This window comes from Mirounga leonina, unplaced genomic scaffold (genome assembly GCF_011800145.1).
Source record: "Mirounga leonina isolate KUSES-001 unplaced genomic scaffold, KU_Mleo_1.0 Mir_53, whole genome shotgun sequence".
Taxonomy (NCBI): Eukaryota; Metazoa; Chordata; class Mammalia; order Carnivora; family Phocidae; genus Mirounga; species Mirounga leonina.
The window spans coordinates 91,635,059-91,646,932 of NW_023270807.1; the positions used below are offsets into that span (position 1 = coordinate 91,635,059).

The window sequence follows — 11,874 nt, forward strand, 5'->3', positions numbered from 1 at the left end:
TGCTTTCTTGCTGTGTGTTCACATGCTTTTCTCTCTGTGCTTGCAAGTGTCTGGTGTCTCTGTCTCTGCATCTTAATCTCCTCTTCTTATAGAGACACCATCATATGGAATTAAAGCCTACCATAAAGACTTCATTCTTAATAATCTCTTTAAAGACCTTATCATCAATTATCACCTGAATTTTGGGAAGAGGACAGAATTCGGCACGTAAGAGAGATAAGAGAAAGTCTGACCCTGAAAGGAAGAATGTGAACTGATGTCCCTAAGTTCTGATTGTTACAAGGAGAGTTCTTAGAGGTGACATGTGGAAAACCATTTCATGAGTCAAGATGATGAAACAATGAATATACTTCCTGACAGATTTCATTACTAAATACTGACTCTTGGAATTATCTTGATTATATTATCTCATCGTGGCTTTATGAGATGATTTTTTGAGGGCTCTTCTTAGTCCATGAATATAAATGACAGAAAAAGAGTGAAGAGACAAAGGGAAGAATTGAGTGACTTTAATTTGTACTCAGCTGGATCCACTTGCTAAAGTGATTATTATTTTCTATCACTACTACATTATTTGCCCTTCCTCATTTCCTCTTAAGAGTTTATTCACATGTACACATCAAATGATGGCATGAAATACCCAGGACTTTCCAACAATGAAATCAATTTGCTCTGTTCATAACTGTTAATGATAGACATAGTTGGGTATGAATTATGCTCTACCACTATTTTAGTTATCTTATAATGTAATACATGCCTTGAACTTTTTAATGCTAATTCTGTACCTGTGCTTATGCAGGATTTTATAACATGCAATGTTGATTATCTATTATTGTGATAAGCCAATAAGAAGAAAATAAGACAAAAATCAAGGTCATTTACTCCAAAAATATAATAAGCTTACAAGTTCAATTGCAACTACTTATGATCCGTCTTGATGGTGAGCTGATGTAAGGTGTTTGATATGAAGGGGAGCTTCATAGACACCATATTCCAAAGTCTGAACACAGCCACTTTCCTATGTACACAGGTTATCTGTCTGGATAAATTAGGTTTTAAGGCTTTTGTTTACATTTTCTGTGAAAAACACTATCTTCCACTTCCAATTATTTAAAATCAGACCATATCGAGTCATATCCTGTGCAATTTCATGTAGGAAATGAAAATCAAAAAATACTTTGATGGGTGTTTATAAACTAAGTAATCTAATTTAGAATATGCTTTGGTTTAGGGTGGATTTTTTCTTTTTCTTTTTTCTTTTCTTTTTTTTTTTCTTTTCTCTCTCTCTCTTTTTTTAGATTTGGAGGCAGGAATGTGGAATAGGATTTATAATAAGATATTCCCAAGAATGAAAAAAAGAAAAAAAATTTCCTCTTCAGTAATTGGACAAAACTTGAAGAATATACAAATTACAGATAAAATGAAGTGTCTTGTGGGTGGTTAACTTAATAAATGATAGACTTTTAGAATGGACACAATTTTTCCAAATAACGATCTCTTGCATAAATCTGTCATTGAGAAAACTATCAACTAAAATAATAATAGAATTTATAACAATAACAGTAAAAACGTGTTTGTCTTTCATTTGCTTCCAAAAAGCCCAATGTCATTTATAAATCAGTGTTTTAAATCTACGTAATCATTGGGATTAATGCAGCAGGTATTAGTCTTCATTTTATAAGCTGCAAAGACTTCTGTGCTGAGAGGAGGCTTGCCTGAAATCATGTAGGAAGTCTACAGAACTAAAGGGATTTAGGATCTGAGGCTTCCAAACAAGGGCATTACTCTTTAGATAATACTGTTTCTCAGCACATGTAACTTGCATCTTAACTAAAAATTTGCTCAGTGTTGAAGTTTTTATTCACTGAAATAACTAACAAAATGGAAAATGCATAATGGCTCATCTACAGAACATCTTATATCCTGTAATTAAGACCCTATGAATCAAATTATACAGTGTTAGCTCTATTTCTTTTACCAGATATCATTGGAAATGAGGCACCTTGCATCTGCTACCGACTTTGGCTTGGGAGCAGCTACATTCACCTTTTGCTTATACAGCAATCTTATTGGCTAAAAACTATTGATACTTTCATATAGAACGAGTATAGATATTTAGCAAGAATAACACACGATCATGTTATTTTCTCATGCATCCATTCTATTGTGATTCAGTAATCGGTGAACATAATTGTCATCTACTTAAGGATATGCCTGAAAATATATAGTTTCAAATTACTCAAGTCATTTTAGCAGCATGCCTAATTTCCTATACTTCATTAAGTTTTGTCACTTCGGCAGTTATGTTAAATCGTGAGCAAACTCGAATACCTGCCAGGGTCAGGCCAATACATAAATGTATGAATTATATCTGGGAAAAGGACACAGGCGAGTGTGGGGCCTGGGCTGAGCTGAGGAGATCATGCGTCTCTTATCAGAAGTCCAATTCAATTTTTATTTAAAGACTTTGTCAGCCTGACCAAACACAGATGTATGAGGGCTGGTACTTGCCAATGGATTTTCATCTGGCAACTCCCACAGTGAGTGCTTGGCATGCTGTAAGTACAACTCCAGGACATTCTTACTTCAGTGATCTGAAAAATTTAAGCCATTGTTTATAAATGCCTAACTTTAAACTTAAATTGGAAGAAACTGTATCATTAACGTTGAAAAGTCGTTAATGTAGTAAAAACAAATCAATTGTTAAGTAATTGCTTTGGATAAAAATCCCATGTGGTTTGTGTAATCCATATGAAGTGGATTGGACATCAGAATGGTGATTTAAGAAAAATAAGTCAGGGGCTCCTGGGTGGCTCAGTCGTTAAGCGTCTGCCTTCGGCTCAGGTCATGATCCCAGGGTCCTGGGATCGAGTCCCACATCGGGCTCCCTGCTCCGTGGGAAGCCTGCTTCTCCCTCTCCCACTGCCCCTGCTTGTGTTCCTGCTCTCGCTATGTCTCTCTCTGTCAAATAAATAAATAAAAAATCTTTAAAAAAAAAAAGTCAGAACATAAAAGTGCAAGTCATAATTTCTCACCATTTCTATGAACCAAAGTTTTGTTTTTTTGCTTATACTACAAAGCTAGGAATGTGCATCAGTGACACTGAGAACAGGTACCTGGATTTCAGCTTAAACATCTCATAGATCCAGAATCAATAATGATACTAATTTCCACAATGGTTAAAATGCTTCCCAAGATTGTGTATTACAGTGTAGTATATATCAGGTGGCAAGATCTCTCCAAGGAAATAATGAATCTTTAGTAGTCTTGCAGCTTAGGAAAGAAGAAAAAATACATCCTTCAATTGTACAAATGAGAAAATATAAATAAAGGGAGACTAAGGTAGCTCTCCAGAATCACACATGAATACAAATTAGAAGTGCAGATGTCAGTCTTATGGTCCCTTGAATCACTTACCTATTCTTTTTTTTTCTTTTTTTTTTTAAGATTTCATTTAAACTCCAGTCAGGGGGCACCAGGGTGGCTCAGACATTGAGAGTCTGCCTTTGGCTCGGGTCATGATCCCAGGGTCCTGGGATCGAGCCCCGCATCGGGCTCCCTGCTCAGTGGGAAGCCTGCTTCTCCCTCTCCCATTCGCGCTGCTTGTGTTCCCTCTCTCACTGTCAAATAGATAAATAAAATCTTAAAAAAAAAAAAAAACCTCCAGTCAGTTAACATACAGTTTAATATTAATTTCAGGTGTACAATTTAGTGACTAAACACTTACATACAACATCCCATACTCATCACAAGTACACTCCTTAATAACCCCATCACCTATTTAACCTATGCCCCTAACCACCTCCCCTCTGGTAACCATCAGTTTGTTCTTCTCTAGTTAAGAGTCTGTTTCTTGGTTTGCCTCTCTCTTTTTTTCCCCCCTTATGATCATTTGTTTCATTTCTTAAATTCCACAAATGGATTAAAGACCTAAATGTGAGACAGGAAACCATTAAAGTCCTAGGGGAGAACACAGGCAGTAACCTCTTTGACATTGGCTGTAGCAACTTCTTAACAGATAGATATGTCTCCTAAAGGCAGGGAAACAAAACAAAAATGAACTATTGGGACTTCATCAAAATAAAAGCTTTTGCACAATGAAGGGAATAATCAACAAAACTATAAGGCAACCTATGGAATGGGAGAAGATATTTGCAAAAGGCATATATGATAAAGGATTAGTATCCAAAATATATAAAGAACTTATAAAATTCAACACCCAAATCAAATAATCCAATTAAAAAATGAGCAGCAGACATGAATAGACATTTTTTTTTCAAAGGAGACATAGAGATGGCCAACAGACACATGAAAAGATGCTCAACATCACTCATCATCAGGGAAATGCAAATCAAAACTGCAGTTAGATATCACCTCACACCTGTCAGAATGGCCAAAATCAACAACACAAACAAGAAATGTTGTGGAGGATGTGGAGAAAGGGGAACCCTCTTACACTGTAGATGAAAATGCAAACTGATGCAACCACTCTGGAAAACAGTTCGGAGGTTCCTCAGAAAGTTAAAAATAGAACTGCCCTAGGACCCAGCAATTTCACTACTAGGTATTTACCCAAAGAATACAACAATACTACTTTGAAGGAATACATGCACCCTGATGTTTATAGCAGCATTATCTACACTTACTCATTCTTAATTTATCTTTTGTAAGAAAATCTTTGTGGAAGTTTGTGGTATAAACAAGAAAAAAAAAAAAGACACATTTTGTAAAAGGATGCAGAAAAGATCTATTATGTAAACATTAATTAAAGGAAACAGGAGTGGCCCAAAGGAAGAGAAACCCTTTGACCTAACATTTGACACTCCAACTTAGGCCACTCCTCCTCACTCACTAAGGCACTAACTCATCAAGCCAAGCCCTTCCCCTGCATGAATGCCCTCTTCACCTTAACTGAGGCCCCATACAAGGCTGCCCTTCTATGGGGACATCCTTCTTACCTGCTTGGACTTGGAACTCCCATGCCAGATCGGTCTCCATATGGATGTCCTTCTCACCTTAGACTCTGACAGCCTGCTCGAGCCACTGCAGCTACCCTCCCCCAGGACTCCCTCACTACTTTAGGATGGAATTAAGAAATGAAGGGAAAAGAAAGGAATATTAAGAGGAAGAAGAGGGAGAAGAGAAAAAGAAAAAAAAGGTGTTGGGGTGCCTGGTGGCTGAGTCGGTTAAGCGTCTGCCTTCAGCTCAGGTCATGATCCCGGGTCCTGGGATTGAGCCCCACATCGAGCTCCCTGCTCGGCGGGAAGCCTGCTTCTCCCTCTCCGACTCCCCCTGCTTGTGTTCCCTCTCTTTCTGTGTCTCTGTCAAATAAATAAGTAAATAAAATCTTTAAAAAAAAAAGAAAAAAGGTGTTGCATTAAAATTTTTAAAATACTAGTTCAGATAATTGTTAATATCGGTATTTTATCTGCCAGCCTCAAAGGCACAGAAGTTTGGCTTTGACCTCAGAGTCTTTCAAATATTTGTTCAGGTGTTTGAGCCTCAGATTGAACATTTGGAAAGCTGAAGACCAAATGCATATTTCATTTTATTTTTTGGTATCTCTGAACTTGCTTGGGAATAATAATCATTTAATTCTGTTACATAACATTATGTTTAATCAGCATAAAAGTCGTAGTCATAGGAATATTCCATCTGGACTTTTGCTCATATCTATAGGTTAATATCTTATAATACCTCCAAGTATAGGTGAGGATTCTAACTGTAACTTGGAATAAAAATCTCCTTACATTCTTTATATGTTAAAATTCTATTACTCGATTGTATATAAATGTATATTTAATATTTCCACAATTACTGATGATTGTGAAAGCTAATAATTTATGTATAAATATTATTGGGCATTCTCAAATAAATAAATACAACGTGTTTTGACAATTAATTTTTAAAGCATAAAATCCTGGGGGGATTCTATATCCTTTTTGAGACATATATACATATACCTTTATATCCATAAATGCCAATAATATTTGAGTAATAATCTAAGCTATAACAACAATGATATTATACCTTTATTCTAATCTTCTTGCTATGTTTCTAACATTCAACAAAATAAGTTTAACTACATTTTAAAAATTATGTTTAAAATTTTTAATTTAATTTCACTAAGGCATGAACTAAGGCCAGTAGGCCTGGGGAAAAAAACAATCCTGAGTGGATTTTCTTCAAATCATAGAAGAAGAATATAAATGTTGACCCCTCAAAAACGTGTTCTAAGAAAGAAAAACTGCAAAGTCAAGTATGATACTACTCAGAATAAATCAACATTGATCAAGGCATAATAAAACATGTTTATAGTTTAATGGTTTAAAAAATGAAAATGTTACAGGAAAACAGGCATCCACTAAATATTTGACTCTTCCAAGGCCCTATGTAAAAGCATCATTTTGTACCTCAAATCTTTAGTATCTACTGCAGGAAAAATCTAAGTGAGAAACTATTTTTCCCAAACCATAAAATTCAAAATTCATTTCTGTTTAAAATTGTTTTTTTAAATAAAAATTCAGATCTATTTAAAATTCATTCTATAATAGTAATTTTGGCCTCATTCGTCATTGGGCCAGTTAGTATTTAGCTAAAATTGTGTATCAGTCGGGGCACCTCTAAGCTATACCTTTACTTGAAAAGAAATCTCTTCCAAAACACATACAGATATCTACAAATTTCTCACACCCCAGATTCGTCCGTGAGCTAATCTGTCTTTATTAGAACAGCAAAAATTATATTAGATCAGTTTGGCTGCAGTTCACTAAATAATCTGTTTCCAAATTGTGTAAATGTAGGTATCTTCCAAGGATTTATGGCACTTCCTGGTTCTAGCCGCCCCCAGAGCATTTACAATTTCTGTTGAGTGTGTTGTTTTATGTCTTCACACAAGCTTCACCAGAATCATAGGGCACAGTCAGGGTAGTGCTGATTCAGTAACACTTTCCTTAGTACTTTAAGAGTTACTTTTTTTTTTTTTTAATTGCATTTAGTTTCTCTGAGCCTTTGCCAATTTCTTTTGGGCTTTCCTGAATATATTAAGATATTTAAAACACTAAACTCTCATGTCTGAAACCTAACAAATGAGAAAGTCCTACTGGCTTCCTACAATAAATGCACTCTAGATGAGTACAAGAGCTTAAGTTGGGTATCCTAAAAAAATTAAATGGTAAATCACTTTACTATTAATTATTTTCTAAAATCTTCATCGCCATACATTTTTTTCCTTTGCAAATCATTCAGCGATTGCAGCCTTGAAACATTAGTTTTTTAAAGTGTTGGGCACTTAATGAGTCACATAAAATTTATTCAACTTCTTTCTCTATGTTATCTAATTTATTCATCACGACTATGTGGAGTTTGTACTATTAATATCAGTATTTTACAAAAGAGGAATTTGATGCTGATTGAAGCTATTTTGCCACCCCCCACCCAACAATATACTAGAATATGCTAGAATACATAGATCTGGATTGAAATTTATAGTCTCATTCCAAAGCTCAGGCCTTTATTCACATGTTACTCAGAATATAGTTAGAGGAATCAATAAAATAGATTATGGTTTACATAATGGTGACTCTTAACTCTGAACATTTCTTGTATTTACATTCTAAATACAAGAAATCCCCAGTGAAGACAGGCATTATGTGGCTTAGGATGAAAGTACAGTAATGAAGGAAGTAGTTGGGGCAATAGTTGCATCGAACGAATCTTGGAAACCTTCGTATAACTTAGCTCATTGATTCCCATATTTTACTGTTGAGTCGTAGGATACCCATAGAAACTCAAAATGAAGGTAGAAGTAATAAGTTTCCAAACATGGGCTCTGAAGCACAGCTTATCTGGACTCAAATCTTAACATCTTTCACTTCCCATTCACTTTTGTCAAATTACTTCTATTTAACTATTTGTGCCTCAGTTTCTTCTCTGTAAAATAAGGATAAAAGAACTTATTACCATAGGGTTGCTTTGAAGAACAAATAAAATTAATATATGCAGAATACTGGGGGTGATGCATGATGCTGAACTGGTCTATAAATATAAGCTACTATTCAGTTTAGAAGAATATATTGTTTTGCAGCTGATGTGAGGGGACTCTTCAGTTGTTGTAGCTAACATAGCCTCTCAAGGAAAAAATAGTTATTGTACATGGCTGCAAAACACAACAAAATGGCCTCACCAGAAATTTATCTAGATTTCTGCAAGAAATAGAATATATCATTTGACTTGAGCAAGGCATGTGATTAAATTTGCTCAGACAAACTTGTCTTGGAGAGGGTTACTTAGGGTTTTCTGGTTAGTGTCTGTTTTATTCTAGTTCATTTTAAGAAGGCAGGATGAGTTCCCATATTCAAAGACAAAGTGGAATGCCTATTGGAGCTTTTGCTCTGTCTGATCAGTATCTTTATTTCCTTTGGGAATTAAAAAAAAAAAAAAAAAAGAACAAAGAAAAAGTCCTCACCAGCTTGTCCTCCATAGTTACTGTATAGAGGAAAAGCGTTTGTGTACTTCCTGCACAAAGATGACATGGTTGGTAAAAATGTGAGGAAGTGACTGTTCTGAATCGAGGGACAGGTTCTGAATTTAGTCTAAGGTACATGTGCAGTGACGTCCTCAGGCAGAGTCATCTAGCTTTTCTTAAAGACTGAGAAAGATACCCTTTTTTATCACCACAAAGAAAATATCTGAACACAAAACCTGAGGACTCAGTTCTCTTCAGTATAATGAACACATGTAAATTCAGGTGGTTCATTTCTTCATCTCTTCATGACCACTAGAAGCACTTTCCACAGTGCTATCAGGGAGTTTACCAGATTATTAAGACCCAAGACAGAATGGGCAGATGCAAATTTCTTGAAAGAAAAGGATAGAATTGACTGTATAAATGGTTCATAGATTTGATTTATAAAAGAGGAAGGCTGAGACGGTACAACTAGGTGAAGGTCCGGCTGTGAAGTCCTGTAAAGGCATATGACTAAGTCTGTCGATGACCCTGTCAGGCCAGCAGGAAATAGTTTGGGTATAAGCTAAGTCTAACCAGAACAAGGAACTTGAGGTCACAAAGTAGAAACTGACATTTGTATGCAAGGATGAATTTGCGGTGCTGTGTAAAAAAGTACTTAAGATGGGTATTTAAGGGCTTTTCTTCTTTCTAATAGAAACATTTAAGCTTTATTTGTTGTTGAAAGCTACGTTAGCCCTGTCCCACAAGCTTCCCTATGTAATATTTTCATTTTCATTGACTTGCAAATCTTTTCACGTTTTCATTTTGATTAATTAGTTGACTATCGCTCTTTGGAAAATGTTCTAAAATATTCAGTATCGTAGCCAGTGAGGTTTATCGGAGGTGCGATTATTGCTAATTGAAAACTCTTCCTAAAATATTCCAAAAATTGCCCTCTTTTTAAGGCTTGCTGTTGTCATTAGTGTTGCTATTCACTATGTAGTGTTTTGCATTGTTGATTTAACCATTCTGACAAGTGTGAGGTGATATCTCATTGTGGTTTTGATTTGCATTTCCCTGATGATGTGTGATCTTGAGCATCTTTTCATATATGTTTGCCATCAGCATGTCTTCTTTGGAGAAATGCCTGCTAATGTCTTCTGCCCATTTTTTAACTGGATTATTTGGGGGGGGTGGTGTTGAGTTTTTTAAGTTCTTTATATATTTTGGATACTAACCTTCTATTGGATATGTCATTTGCTGTGCATCTTATATAAAAATCTTCATTTCTTTTTTTTAATTTCTTGGAAACTCTTTCCTTATAGTATTCTTCCTCTCCCCCATTGTCTTTATTCTCTTCCTAGATATCTGATTAGATATATGTTACACCCTTTCATTCTCTCTCTGTGGCTTTTAATCTTTACTGAATTTCTCTTTGGTGCAGTTTGTATAATGTCAAATTTTTTGTTTGATGTTACTTTTAATTATATAACATTACTTTTAATTATGTGACATTACTTTTAATTAATTCCTTTTGATGTTTATATTTTTACTACTGGAATTCTGTTTGGGTTCATGAGCTCTAGAATTAACAGGTTGATTGTGGTATATACATACCACAGATTAATACAGACTAATAGAAGTGAGTGTATTGTAACTGTGAACACAAATGAATTTCAAAAGTAATTTTGAGCAAAGTAAGGCAACAACCACATGAATAAAGTACAATTTTACGTATGTATAATTCAGGTATAATCAAAATTAAATATTATATTGTTTTTTTTTTAAAGATTTTATTTATTTATTTGAGAGAGAGAGTGAGAGAGAGAAAGAGCACAAGAGCGGGGAGCGGGAGAGGGAGAGGGAGAAGCAGACTCCCTGCTGAGCAGGGAGCCCGATGCGGGACTCAATCCCGGGACTCCAGGATCATGACCTGAGCCGAAGGCAGTCGCTTAACCAACTGAGCCACCCAGGCGCCCAAAATATTATATTGTTTAAGAAAAGTAAGTAAAATTAAGGGAATACTTATTCTGTAAGTCAAGGCAGTGGTTACTGTACAGAGGAAAGGATCTTGATTGGCAAGGTACACACAAAGATCCTCTAAGGTTCTGGAAATATTCTCTTTCTTAAAAATTGTGTGGTAGTTACACAGACATGGACATATATATTTTTGTATACTCATACACAGATTCTATTTCATTGTTTTTTGCATCTTTCTGGCTTTGTTTGATCATATCTTCTTTCTCATTTATGGTCTAGATTTACTCACTAAAAAAATAAAAATAAATAAATAAATAAATAAAATAAATCTTTATTTGTACTTACTCCAAAATCTGTATGCAGTAGTTGGAATGTCTAAATTCCTTGGTTATCTAATTCAGCCATGTGTTCTTTGTGCTTATTTTCCCTTATATTGATATATATCTTTCTGTATTGCGAGTTCACATCCAGCTGAGTTTTCTCTCTTTGTATCATGTGAAATCTGAGTGGCTACGAGTCCTTACAGGGACTGCTTTAGGGCTACTGACACAGGACAAACTTGAGTTAGTTTTATAACTTAATTTCTTAACTTATGCTTGCAAGAAATACAAATTCAAATTCCATCAGTGTGAAGGCAGGTCCAAATTATACATTTTTAGGGGAGAGTCTACCTAGAGTCCTCTTTAAGACAGAAGTTTCTTGTCATGTCTACTTTCTGGAAGGTGAAATTTCCCTAGCGCATCTCTGCATTGAGGTTGAAGCCCTCTGAATGTCCTAACTTTATTCAGGTGGTCAGTTTCATTTCTCCATGTTTGAGCCCCAATGTCTTATCTTTATTCTCTGGCCTTTTTTTTTTTTTTTTAAAATCAAGATTCTAGATTATTTGGATCAGTATGGATTATGGCAGCTTCAATGCAGCTTCCAGCTTGGCATCTTAAAACCTTTTAATTTTCCAATAATATTTTCCAATACTCGTACACAGATTCTATTTCACCGTTTTTTAATTGGCCATTATAATTATTATATAGATTATTATTATTATTATTATATTAACATAATGTTTTTATTCAAAATATTATAATATTAATGATACAAAATATTTATATAAATATATGAAATATATAAAATATATACTTTATATGTCAATATAAAATATTATTCAAATTACATTATTTATTTATTAATAGTTATATTATTATTTTTATATTACTAGTAGGTAATTATAATTATGTCTCATAATTTAGAGACTATTTATTTTCCTTTCTTTATTTAAAAAGCATGCTTGTTTTTATTTTAACCAGCATTTCCAGGTATTTTGTAAAAGGGAGGCACTTACTATCTAGTCCCAAATAAAATAAATAAGAGAAAAAATATTACAGGTCCCCTTTCAGTTCTAAATCTGCCCATTGAAAGACATGAGCCATATTAGTACACAACTGCAGGAT

At 34.7% G+C, this 11,874-nt stretch overlaps 1 pseudogene; it reads left to right on the forward strand.

The window, feature by feature from the left end:
• The first annotated feature begins 9,323 nt into the window (after positions 1 to 9,323).
• Positions 9,324 to 9,386, forward strand: LOC118001640 (annotated as a pseudogene).
• Positions 9,387 to 11,874: the final 2,488 nt, after the last annotated feature.